The 14,300-nt window shown below is 36.4% G+C and overlaps 1 protein-coding gene across 1 annotated transcript in view; it reads left to right on the top strand.

The window, feature by feature from the left end:
* The window catches only part of ptpn4a (protein tyrosine phosphatase non-receptor type 4a), an 81,615-nt gene continuing 67,315 nt past the window's right edge, over window positions 1-14,300 (top strand). The window contains exon 1 of the mRNA XM_073845602.1: window positions 1-349. The gene's annotated coding sequence lies outside the window, so the exon portion shown is untranslated. The remainder of the gene's footprint in view (window positions 350-14,300) is intronic.

The raw sequence follows: 14,300 nt of genomic DNA, 5'->3' as shown, positions 1-14,300 counted from the left end.
TGTAACAGCGCCGTGAACGGAGACACAGCTGAAGAAGTGATCGATCCCGATGAGCCGACCTCCAGAGTGGGAAATGCGGTTTTATTCACCTGCGAGATCCTTTCCACCTCCCTAGTGGTCCCGTTGAGTGGATTGTAAAGTGTCTTCGCTGACTGGCTTTTACAGGATTGAGTTTGTGTGGATTATTGGAACCGGAGGCCCCGTTGAGTTGAATGTGTGTGCTGGGCTGGAGTGGGTCAGTATGAGGCTGCCGCCGCTGCTGCTCTGAGCGGGCTCTCTGCTCCCTGCCTTGGGTCTCTAACGAAACATTTACTTATAAAACTGGACACCCCTGGAGCAGTTTATGACGGTAAGAATCGTTCACTTTGCTGTTGCTGGAGGGTTTCTGTATTAAAATGCTGTCTGCTTGCCTGTATACACTATTAACACATTTCAAGTTGTTTCCTATATTATATTTTTATGTTTTAGATAAGAAATCACAACATTCAAAGACTACGTCTTTCGTATTTTATTTGTAAATGTATTAGAAGATTCAGCTGTTGAAGCAGAAGCTGAAGACATTACAGGCAGAAAGGATTTTGTTGGAGCTTGTGGTGTATTTCACCAACACAGTAGAGCTTTGATGAGAGATGAACATGATTATTTGTTCCATTTGTGAAGATTATCTTAATTTTACTTCAACTTAATAAGAGCCAAACACTGATGATCCCTGTCACTGGTGAAAACGTTTGGTGATTTGTAAGTCAGCGACGTGTATATGTGGTCAGTCTCTTTAGTTATTTATTTTGTTTATTTTTATCAGAGCTATTTTTTATGGTATTGGCAGTCTACATGTAAGTGACGTCATCGTTTTTTGACAGGGTTTATCACGATGTGACCAGACATGTGACTTGATCATTGCGACGTCATATTGACAGGTGAAAACCAGTTGTTCAGAATTCTTCCTTCATGCTGGCACGGGTACAAGGGTGGATAGATGTAGGTGTGTGTGTGTGTCTATATGTACATATCTCTTATACAGAATAGAATTGTACATTTTACACATGCAGAGAGAGTTTGGGGTGTGTAATATTGCTCACCAAAGCTGAGTTTATTTTATCAAAAATACAGTAAATGTTGTCAAATATTATTGCAATTTGACATTTGGTTTTCATATAATATACACTACCTGTCAAAAGTTTTTGAACATAAGTTTTTTTTTTAAGTTTTTTTTTTTTAACAAAGTCTCTTCTACTCACCAAGCCTGTATTTATTTGATCTAGCAAGTCTAGCAAGAAGAGTAAAATTTATAAATATTTTTAATATGTTTAACTGTTTTACAGTTTTCTATTTGAATATATTTTAAAATGTAATTTATTCCTGTGATTTCAAAGCTGAATTTTTAGCATCATTACTCTAGTAACATGATCCTTTAGAAATCATTTTAATATGCTGATTTGCTGTTCAAGAAATATTTTTATTTAAAACAGTTGAGTCATTTTTTTCCAAAAATCCAAAAATCAGCATTTATCTGAAATAAAAAGCTTTTGTAACATTATACACTGTACCATTCAAAAGTTTGTAGTTGGTATGATTTTGTTTTGAGAGAGAAATTATAGAAATTAATAATTTTATTTTGCAAGGATGCTTTAGATTGAGAAGTCGATGATAAAGACATTTATAATGTTACAAAAGATTTCTGTTTTTACATGAATGCACTAATGCAGCTCTTTTGAACTTTCTATTAATCAAAGAAACCTGAAAAAAAATGCTGTTTTCAACATAATAATAATAATAATAATAATAATGTTTTTTGAGCAGCAAATCAGAGTATTAGAATTATTTCTGAAGGATCATGGAACACTGAAGTGTGATGATGCTAAAAATTCAGCATTGAAATTCGGGAATAAATTTAAATTTAAAATATATTCAAATAGAAATAGATTTTACATAGTAAAAATATTTCACGTTTTTGCTGTAACTTGGATCAAACAAACGCAGGCTTGATGAACAGAGGAGACTTCTTTAAAATAAAAAAATCTTACTGTTCAAAAACTTTTGACTGGCAGTTGTAATGCAATTAATTCCACTGTTAACAGCTAATTTTACTCAGGATTTCAGTGTCATATGATCCTTCAGGAGTCATTCTAATATGCTGATTAGGTGCACAAGAAACTATTGTGATTATTATTATCAGTGTTGAAAACCGTAAATCAAACTGAAACCATGATCATTTTTTTCCAGGATTCTTCGAAAGTTTGACAACATTTATTTAAAACGGTAATATTTTGTAGCATTGTAAATATTTATTGTCACTTTTGTTCAATTGAATGCATCCTTGCTAAGAAAAAGAAAATTGTCATACTGAGCCAATGTGAAAAGGACAGTAGAAATTAGTGCGAACTGTGAATGGTAAAGATCAGCAGGATCTATCTATTAAATCTATTATTATTCAGAGGTTTCCATCATTGTTTGATTTTTAGTGATTCAGGTTCTTGGAGATCTGAGTTAGCAGTCAACTCCCTGCGGGCTGAGTGCATTTTATGCAGGAGCAGTTTGGATGATTTCAGGGTGTCAGCTGTTAGGGGCGCGAGGGCTGCAGCAAGGGCCCTGGCTGGCGTTTCTGTGCACCTGAGCCAAGGCCGTGTAGAGCTGAATTGGGGGTCTTTGAAGAGGGGTAACAGGAGGCAGGTGTTCAGACAGTTGGAACTGGCAGCACCTGCCCATCTCAGTATAGGAAACCACATTGCCTGACTGAGCACATTGCAGTAGAATTCTGACCTTCTGAGTACAACCCATGGCCAAGTTAAGCACCTAATTACGAAGATCTTTCATGGGATCTTAGCACCATTTACTCTGTCAGGCTGTGATATAATTTAGTTTTAAGCTGAAGGGTCCTTTTAGAGTTTGCACTTACGTCACGGTTTGGTCAATTACCCAGATGCACAGCCATACTGGAGATACTCAGATGTAAACAACAGCATTGATTGCACGGTTATGTGCTACTTAATATGTTGTTCTGCTAATTCATGCTGTCTAAACCACAGAAAAAACATGTGAAAGTTGATAAATCATATAGAAGAGATCTTAGTAAGCAGGAAAGGGTGAACTATTTGGACAAACTAAAGTTAATAGGTGGTAAAGATACATACAAGCAGTAGTAATTAAGATATTAGCCTAATATTTCACCTACCTGACTGGAAATGATAAAAACAAACACAAAGATTCTTGTCCTGGAAATCCTAATTCAGTTTGGCCACCCACAAACGGCTTTTGTTCCCCAGACAGTTTTTTGCACTTTTCCCATTCCAAAAAAATTAGTACAGCCCAAAACATGGCATTAACTGATAATTTTCAGTGGCAATAATCAGCGAAATTTGCGAGTTCTGTTCAGTTCAGTGGCATTGTTTACGTTCAAGTGTATTTTTTTAAAGCATGAATGTTCATAAATGAACTATTTTGCTTAAAGGTTGTATCAGCGATTTCTAGCCTAAAACATAAAGTGTCAATTTCAGCTGACCTTTCTTCACGATCCGCTCGCTGCCTGCCCCATAAATTGTCTGTGAAAAAAACGCGTCTCTCTGGTCAGCCTAGGGTCCGAGATATGCCAAAAAAACAATCGGCACTACCAACCTTTCCACAGATAAACAAAAAGTGTTCCAACCAATCAGCGTCAGGGGTTTGGTCTTGTGGACTTTCGCTCCGCCTCCCTCACATCCCAGCACCAGTAGGAAAGTCCACAACACCAAACCCCTGACGCTGATTGGTTGGAACACTGTTTGTTTATCTGTGGAAAGGTTGGTAGTGCCGAATGTTTTTTTGGCATATCTCGGACCCTAGGCTGACCAGAGAGACGCGTTTTTTTCACAGACAATTTATGGGGCAGGCAGCGAGCGGATCGTGAAGAAAGGTCAGCTGAAATTGACACTTTATGTTTTAGGCTAGAAATCGCTGATACAACCTTTAAAGTGGCAGAAGTCAACTTGCCAGTTCGCACTGATAACAAATGTCTACTCTGGTCTTTTTTTGTATTTTTAAAATGTAATTTATTCTTGAGATGCAAAGCTGAATTACTCTAGTTTTCAGTGTCACATGATCTTTCAGAAATCGTTCTAATATGCTGATTTGGTGCTCAAGAAACATTTTCTATGTACTTTGTGTACAGTGTTTAGTGTACAGTGTACTTTCCAAGATGATACAAGGCAGATCAGCTGATTTGTGAGATAGCAGGCTTCTTTTCACTACCAACTGAGAATTTCAGTGTCTGAGCCTCTTGATAATATTTGAAGCGTTGTTGTTTCCGATTTAGCTAATTATCTCCTTGCGGAAATGATTATCTGGTTTGTTATACTTAGTTACTTAGTACAATCCTTAAAGGGGTCATCTGATGCAAAACTAACTTTTACATGTTGTTTGAACATTAATGTGTGTTGGCAGTTTGTGTACACAACCACCCTACAATGATAAAATCCACCCAGTGGTATTTGTTTAATCTTTAAAAGTAATATCCCCTAAAATCAGGTCATTCTCAGATTCTTGGCGTTGTGACGAAACAGTTGATTGACATGAGTGTCTTACCTTAGACCCGCCCTCACCGAGCTGAAACAGTCCGAATACGATTTCCATTTTGCCGACTCAGGTGTAGAGGAAGACTCTAATTGAGCGATTGAGGTGTTCTGTTGTTGGATGTAATAATGAACAAAGCAGTAGTCATTTACTCCCGACATCTGAGTCGCTTAAGAGGCAGAGGACAACGTTACTTTCGTTTTTAAAAGGAAAGCGCCGATCCCGATCTATATATGCGTCTATGTTCGTGTGAATCATTTGTGATGCAGCTTCACCCACAGCAGAAGCGAGTATAAGGGTTTTTATGCGTCTTTGCAAATGGCCTTTCTTAATAATGTGCTTGTTGGCAAGTTTCGCAGGTAAACGCAGCTAAATGCAGCTAAACGCGGCTAAAGTAAACATTACAGCTCGTAATTCCTCAGCACAGAGGGGCGGGGCAAGCAGAGCTCATTTGCATTTAAAGGGCCCATGCGATAAATTGAGCTGATATATTGCAGAGCTGATTTTAGAGTGGGTTTTTTTTTTACACTACTATTGAGAATTTTTAACCAAAGTATATTTCATTAAGACCCTAAAGAATCATATGACCTTGTGGAAAATGGGCATCCGATGACCCCTTTAAGAAAGATTATCGAGAGCTTTGAATGAACCAATGTTTAGAGTGTTTCTATATATGCTAGTGGTCAAAGTGACTGACGCTGTGGATTTTAGTTTAACTGGATGTGTGGTTGCAATGCAGAAACACCCATCTTAAGTGGACATTCAGGAATTATGATTAGTTCATCTAGGAGCTGCACCTTCTAATACCAGGTCAGATATGTTCAGCCATGTTCAGTCATCTCATTAAGAGATGAGCATGCAGGAAATACAAGCTTGTTTTCTTTCCAATGAAAACCTCCTGTCTGAAATGGTAAGAGATGGATGACTAGCCTCGGTATCATGAATGGAGGGTGTTCTGTCAGCACTGTTGCGGTGACTGCTCATGTGGCACTGCAAAACGGATCACCAGCCACACATCACATGCGTTTCAGCAGATATGACAGAAGCAAATCACAGCTGTGTGTACAGTCCATCTGTCGCAGACTCAAAGGTGTTTTATGAGTGTACCGATGCATTTTATTATCAGCGTTGTGTTGTTTTTGTGAGGGAGGATACATTCAATAATTTCCGTTTTTGTTTCAATTTCCGTTTCAGTTTTCCTAATAAACTAGCATATTTTTTGAAATCCACATCTTAGATTTTGTTAATTATAAAGCTCAGTGTCGCTTCCCTCTGTTGTCACCAAACACGCGCTTGCCCCTGAGGAAATGAGAGTGTCACATTTTTGTGGTAAGCCCTCCAAAATTAAAGGGAATAGCTATCATGAAATTCCTTTTACTTGGAGATTTACATCACTCTGTTGACAAGAAATTGTCTTTTATTTTGACAGTTACACTACTTTTAGAAGTTCAGGGTGAGTAAGAATTTTTATTTTTTAGGAAATTAAACAAAAATGGTAGTAAATGTACAAAAAATACATTTTAAATAAATGTTATTTTTCAGTTTTCACAAAAATGTATTAAGTAATGTTTTTAACATTGATAATATTAATAATTGTAATTGTTAAAGGAGCAAATCAGCATATAAGAAGGATTTCTGAAAGATCATGTGACATTGAGACAGCTTCACCATTACAAGAACAATTACATTTGAATATATATATTTTAAATTGTAACAGTATTTTGCTTTATTACTGTTTTACTGTATTTTTTGATCAAATAAATGCAGCCTCGGTGAACTTTTGTTAAAAAAACCTTAAGTTTTATGAAACTTATGAAAGGTAGTTTTATAATGTATAATAAAAGATAAAACTGAAAAAAAAGATAAAAGACAAAACTGAATTGGAAGTATTAGTGTGGTTAGGAAGTCCCTTCTGCCCCAGAAGATTTGATTGACAGGGGTTTATGTTAAAACCTGTGGAGATTCCCATTTCCCTACTGCATTTCAGTGGCTTCTCTTGCCTTACTGCAACTAAACTCAGACAGACAAAAATAGACGACCTCCTTTTTTTCCCTCCATTTTTAATGTAAGGCTTGTGACGCATCTCAAAGAGACAATGAGATGTTTAAAGCATTAATGACTAAAGTTCTCGTGTTTTGTCGGAAAGAGGAAGAGTTGTTTGGAAAATTTCCTCTGCTTAGAAGTGTGTCTGTATGTGTACATTTGTATTAGCCATTCGATTGTACATCCTGGTCCCTGTGTTTGAATAACATGTGGGTGAAAGATTTTCACAAGACATTCACAGTATGCTTTTGATGTGTTTATCTTTGCACATAACTATCATTATATAATATTTGATATTTTTGCAGTATTAGAGCTTCTCTAAGGAATAGTTTCAAAATCAGAATCAAAAAGAGCTTATGTAATTGTCTATAGATGGATACACTACAAGTCAAGATTTTTTGTTTTTTTAAAGAATCTCTTCTGCTCACCAAGCCTGTATTTATTTGATCCAAAGTACAGAAAAACAGTAAAACCTTTTACTATTTAAAATCACTGTTTTCTATTTGAATATATTTTAAAATGTAATTTATTGCTGTGATTTCATAGCTGAATTTTTAGTATCTTTACTCGAGTCGCATGATCCTTCAGAAATCGTTCTAATGGTTTTTGAGAAGCAAATAAAAATATTTATTATTTTTAGTATGTTGATTAGTATGTATATTATATGTAAATAGTATTATATAGTAAATCAGCATTTATCTGAAATAGAAATCTTTTGTAACATTAGAAATGTCTTTATCATCACTTTTGATCAATTTAAAGCATCCTTTCTACATAAAAGTATTAATTTCTATAATTCCCCCTTCCCCTCTCCAAAATTAAACTGACTCCAAGCTTAAATAATATAGTGTATAATGTTAAAAAAGCTTTTTATTTCAGATAAATGCTAATCTTTGGATCTTTCTATTCATCAAAGAATCCTGAAAAAAATGTACTAAATATTGATAATAATAATGTTTTTTTTTTTGAACAGCAGATTAGCTTATTAGAAAGATTCCTGAAGGATCATTCGACACTGAAGACTGGAGTAATGATGCTGAAAATTGAACTTTGATCGCAGGAATAAATTACATTTTAAAAATATATTAAAATAGAAAACAGTTCATTTAAATGGTAAGCATATTTCAAAATCGTACTGTTTTTGCTGTACTTAGGATCAAATAAATGCAGGCATTAAAAAACATAAAAAATCTTACTGTTCAAAAACTTTTAATAGATTTATTATTGGGCCGTCGCAGTTTGGAATGACTGAGTGGAAAGGTAATATGCTAAAAGTTAGTTAAGGGTTGGTTTATTAAGCTTTTCTCATGTGGTATGTTTGATGTAGTGTTTTACAGATTTGGAGCGAGTGGAAATTTTAATTACAGAGCTGTGAACTCAAATCATGAAATTGCTTTTTGGGGTTTCACTGCTTGTAATTAATTTGAATGTAGGAAACTGGTTTCAGATGCTATTACCTGACACGCTGACGATCACACGTTACTGTGCTTAGCAGAACTGCTTTTGTTTAGCCATTGAACTTTTTTCTTTCTACATAGGAAAACCCCTTTGTAGTTCAAGGCATAAAATTCTTCAGAAACTACTCTGCAGTTTAGCGTAAACCTGTTTTGATGGGTTCACTTCACTGGTTCTTAGCATAATGTTTCAAATTTTTCCAATGTTGCTACATTGGGATACACAAACAAACGGAACCCACAGTGTTTACACTTTGGCAAGGAAATCACCCTACTAATGGCTTTACTTATAGCTGTCTCTGCATATTAAAGTTGGGTATGAAAAAAGTAATTTAACACTGACAAAAATGCATGTTTTACCTTAAACCTCCATGGACAGGCACTGCATGCTGGGCCACATCAGCCGAGTTTAGATTCTGTTTATTGCAATATGAAGCTTGAGGGAAAATTTTGAAGAAATTACCATTTTATTAACGTGGAATTCTTGTAAACCATGTAAATACAACTGGAAATTTTGAAGTATTTCCACTAGAGGTGCACAAAATGGATATATGGAATTATGAAAAGTGAGCATTAAATGATGACAAAGGTAATACAAATCTAATGTCTGATTAAATATTCAGTATCAACTGGTATCAATAAAGTAAAAAAAAAAATTCTATAATATTGTCTGATATGGTACTAATATATTGTGCATCCATAATAGTGGCCTGATAGACTGAAACATGGTACTTTTCTTTTTTTTGTAAGAGGGGTTTTAACCAACAACCCTCACCAGACTTGAAACGGATGAACTGAAATTGTGGTGATGTGGTTATACATCTGAATTTTTTTTATTGTTGTCCTGAGATTTGCAAAGAAGTTCTTGTCGTAGATCAGCTATAGACTTAAAATCTAACTACCTAAAGTGCTTTCCCCTAAAATTCCTTGCTGTCCAAGCTGTTTTTCGTTTCCCCCATCCACATTCAAACTGTTTTTGAAGCAGAGCGGTTGGAAAAATCACTCTTTTCCTTTTTTACTTCCTCCAGTCATTGCATTTGTGGTTGCTGTGCCAAATGTAGCCAGAGGCTGCAAAAATGTCAAGCTCTTTCAGAGATTGGCTGGATTGTGCTTGTAAGATCTGGTTACACGCTCTTGTGGACCTAGTTTGAAAGTGTGTATACTCACCTGAGTCAGGAGGTACGCCCACTTCCCCTCCCCGCATGCCAGAGAACACACTCTCGCAGCACATTGCGCTGTTTATGTGGGCTGCCATTGGCCGCTCGCTGTAGAGGAAAGGTCTGTGTTTGTTCTCCCAAAATGGGATTTAAACAAACTGCAAGCTAACACGAGAGGCAAATGTACCAAATGCTTTAATTTGTCTTAGTAAATGTCGACTATTCCAAGCTTGCAGTGTTTTCTTTTTGCAGTTCTGTGTTATATTTCTGTGGAATTATGTCACATTGTTGCAAATGTCTTTTGGAGTTTTTGTTTTGCAATGTTCAGCAGTGCTCCTAGCCTGGCTAACGCCAGACCACGTTATGACTTCGTCATGATTCGTGGTCTGGGAACCACATGTTAATTTTCTCGTATTTGAGGCGTGGTTTACGAATGCCCAGAGACACTATACCGTGTCTACACCGGACGCGACAGTTGCCGCGCCGCAACAGCTAAAGTCTGTCTACACTGGACGCGACAAGGCGAACGTTGCAAATCATTTAAACTTTGTGTGAGCACGTCATAAATAGAACGCGGCAGCAGATTACTGTCGGGGATTTGCCGTGTCGCGCCGCATCCAGTGTAGACAGCATAATAGGTTCTAATGTCATTTGTCACGTCGGGTCGCACCGCTCGCGTCCAGTGTAGACACGAAAGATAACTTTGTGTCTGCTGCCATGCTGGATCCATAGTAACAAACTGCTTCGGTGAGTCGCATAGAAGGCGTCATCGTCTTGCTGCTCCCTCCCTGTTCTGTGATTGGTTCCCTATCTTAGGTGAAAATTAGGTCCATGGTTTCCAGACTAGACTAGCAGCGTGATTAAAATTGCGCTGCACAAGGCAGGATGGGGAAATCCAGGCTACAGTGCTCCTGTAACCTTAAACCTTTCTAACTTTAGACCGAGGGTAGGGCTGCACGATTAATCGCACGATGTTGTGATGCGATGTCAAAATGGGTGTGATCCCATTTTAACACTTTCCAATATAAAAGTAACAATTTCTGGATCCACATACTCAATGCAATGCAATGAACTCTTTAGATGGGTTCATATTGCGAGAAAGCTAATTTTTCCTAAAACAAGCGAGTATCATCTACTATGTGGAAATGTAATGCTAACTTTCAGGTTTGAAAATGTCAAGAGCGTGTATTGAGTATTAAGCTGTAAAAACAGCTTTTTTGGACATCCATGGAATCAGAATACCCAACCTGGTCTCATAGCGGAAAGGTACCTTGCGTAACTTTTTCGCGAGACGTGGAATACATACCAATAAGTACATATCACTGTAGTTTCCAACAGAAATAAACACTAGAGGTGGTAAAACAGGGAGCACTTGTAATCATTTTTGTACACAGATATGATTACAGCTTCATGTTTCGCTTTCCGGGCGTAACAAGCTTGCTCAGTAGCTCATCCGCCATGGAATTGAACTTAGGATGTGGAATCCTTGAGTACGAATCCCGTGAAAAACATGACTTGTGATGAAAGAGCTGAAAGATTGGAAAACAAACTGAAATGGCATGTTGTGTTTTTACGTCATATTCATTTTGTTTATACTATCGGGTAGGTTTAGGTGTAGTGCAGATGGTACGTTATTATAAAATTTCATGGAGCATTAGATTTATCCACAGTTGATACAGCTGCGGCCGGAAACTAACAATAAAAAAAAATTCTACCTACGTATTTCGCGTCTCACAAAAAAGCTCCCATAGGTATGTTTTTGCCATGAGACCAGGTTGTGAATACCTGAACATATGACTTTCCACATCTAAACCAGATTTACTAATCGTTAATGTTTTTAAAATTAATGAAGTGCTAAAGAAGCTGAAGCTTACTGTAACTTTGTTGAATGCTATATTAATTCAGCAAGTTACTTGGCAACTATAATGAGCCCACAGTTAAGCTAATGAACTATATTGGCAGAAGAAGGGTTTGTTTATTTATTTATTTACAGGATTTGCAAAGGCAGCTTAAAGTTTCATGCTGTTTTTTTTTTTTTTTTAAACAACAGTTAATTTAGTTGGAACTGCTTAATTTATAGACATTTTGAAACTTTGAAGCATTTTGAAAACTTTCATTATTTGGTGTTTTTTTGGTAACACTTTACAGCAAGGTACCATTAGTTAGTTTAGTGCAATGAGAAATACAGTTGTTATGGTATGTATTAATGATTTTTAACATTAATAAAAATATACCTGTTTATTGTTAGTTTGGTTCCATTAAATAATATAGTAACAAGTTACATTAAAGGTGCAATTAGTTAATGCATTAACTAACAGTTATTACTTGATCATCTTCGTTGATCAGTTGCAGGTCAATTAAATTATATTAACAGATGCAGCTTTTGATTTTTGTAATGTGTTAGTACACTTCAAAAGTAGCTAAGAGTAATAAATTACTAGTATAATAAAGTTAGAAATATATTATTGTCAAGTTAACAATGTTAAAAAAGGAACCCTATTGTACAATGTTACCAATAATATTAACATATGTAATGCTTAATTTGGCCTACATGTATCACTTTTCTTTTATTGCCTTGTAAATAGTGTTGCCTTCGTCAACGAAAATTATGACTATATCGTCGTCAACGTGACGAAAACGAGACGAGATGAAATGTAAATGCTGGTCATGTGACGATGACTATAATTAAATGTATAATGCAATATCGTTGACGAATAAAAACGAGACTAAATGTGGTTTACAAAATAAAATCTATGCTAAAATGTCTCTTTATTTTCATTGATGTGCGCATGCCCAGTAGCCAGAGCTGTATCCTTTCTAGCCTAAACCATGCAGATGCAGGCGATGTCACTTCCTCAAGCCACACTCGCGTAATTATCTAGAAGACGACTACAAACAAAGTTAGATCTGACACCCCAGCCAACTAGTTCATTTTTGGGAGAAAAAGAAGCGACACACACATTTTATTTGCACTTTTTGGTAGTGATGGGAAAATGAAGTTTTTTCGAAGCACTGAGGCTTTCCCCTCAACTGTATCATAAAGAGGTACGTTACTCGAAGCTTTTCAACACGTTGCACACTAATGACATCTTGTGGTCAAAGGTGAAAAAAGTTGCTTTTGCGTCTCAGATGTCCAAGCGATTTTTGGACAGTTTCATAAAATAAATGAACTTGTGCTACGAAAACCATAAGAAATAAAAAAAATTAAAATGTAATTTTACTTACACAAGGTATAAATGAATTAATCTGTAAATAAACTTTAAAAAAAAAGAAACTAAAATACAATTTTTATTGACTAAAACTAGACTAAATGTCATCAGTTTTCGTCGACTAAAACTAGACGAAAATAGTCATGGATATTTCTGACTAAAATAAGACTAAAATGCTCAGTCTTTTTAGTCTAGTCAAGTTTTAGTCGACTAAAAGTCTATGAACGTGACTAAAACTAATAAAAACTAAAATGACAGCTTCACACAAAGACTAGACTAAAACTAAAATTAAAACCGGTCGCCAAAAACAGCACTACTTGTAAACACTCTTTTTTTCTTTCAGGTTTCTAAGAGATATGTAATTTTTCACGGATTATCATATTTATGTTAAAGAGATAGTACATCCAAAAATGAAAATTCTGTCAATAATTACTCATCGTCATGTCGTTCCAAACCTGTAAGACCTTTCATCTTCGGAACACAAATTAAGATATTTTTGATGAACTCTGCATTGACAGCAACGCAACTGACACATTTTATAGCCCAGAAAGGTAGTAAGGACGTCATTAAATGTGTCCATGTGACATCAGTGGTTATGAAGGTATGAGAATACTTTTTGTGAACAAAGGAAACAAAAATAACAACTTTATTCAGTTTCTTCTAACTTTAATATCTTCTCTTCCGTGTCAGTCTTTGACGCTCATTTACAAGAATACCGTTGTGGCAAAGATTGACACTGGTCAGAAAGCTCTCGGATTTGATCAAAAATATCTTAATTTGTGTTTTGAAGATGAACAAAGGTCTTATGGGTTTGGAATGACAAGGTGAGGAATTAATGACTTTCATTTTTGGGTGAACTTTTCAACACTGTCTTTTAAAACAATTACTCAAAACTACGTTAATGTGATTTTGTCATAGCCTCAGATGACTTCTTGCACTGTTTAACATGGTTTTTGCAATGGCATTATTATGGTGAACTAATCCAGTTTGTGCCTCTTTGATGAGTCACAATTTCATCTGTAGAGATGCTGCAGGCTAATGGTCAGAGTAACATGTGAGTCTCCCGAGTCATCTGTATCTTAAGCAAGATGAATGGAAGTAGATGTGATGAGGGGATTTCCAACATGCAACAGATCCCTGCAAAGGGCTCAAGGCTCAAGTTGACCGTGTAGTGCACACAGCGTCTATCGATCTAGACATCCCTCGTCGGGGGACGTATAATGAATACAGAACATTTCGCTTGAGCTGGCCGCCTTCTCAGCTGTAGTCTCCATTACTAAAGTGCAGGAGCCTCTTTTGCCGTCTACCAGCCCAGGGGAGGCATTCTTCTCTCTAATGAAGTGAGGTGGATTTGTTTACAGGATATTGATTGCTATGGTAGTCGTCCTTTTATTCAAGTAGCTCTGTGTTCCTGGTGAGTGGTTGTATCTCGGCGGAGAGGCCGGATGCAGGAGTGGAAACATGCAGGGTCCATGTGTCCAGCTTGATTGGAGTGGACAAGCTCTTAGCAGTTAGACCCGCTACTGTAAGCAGTGCAGAATTGCCTGGAATGTGCAGCTTTAATCAAAAATGTGTTTCTTTTTCAATGTCGAGTCTTGGCTCAGAGGAATCAAGAAGCTTGTTGCCACGTCTTATTATTTTATACCCTAGAATCCACACCAAAATGTTCTGGTGTAAGCTGCTAATAGATGTGAATGTGGCAGTAATTTGCATTTCTGTTTCATGCCCAGTATTAACATCCTCCAGTGAAAATTATATTTAGATGTGAAATGTGTTGTTTTATTTTCTGTCTCAGTTTAACATGCAGAGACTACTATGAACCATTTATAGGTTGATTTCCAGATTTTTTTTCTCTCATGCTCACCAAGGCTGCATTTATTTGATCAACAATA

The sequence above is a fragment of the Garra rufa genome, chromosome 8 (assembly GCF_049309525.1).
Source record: "Garra rufa chromosome 8, GarRuf1.0, whole genome shotgun sequence".
Taxonomy (NCBI): domain Eukaryota; kingdom Metazoa; phylum Chordata; class Actinopteri; order Cypriniformes; family Cyprinidae; genus Garra; species Garra rufa.
The sequence above is the reverse complement of the archived record's forward strand: the minus strand, read 5'-3'. Positions and strand labels throughout refer to the sequence as shown.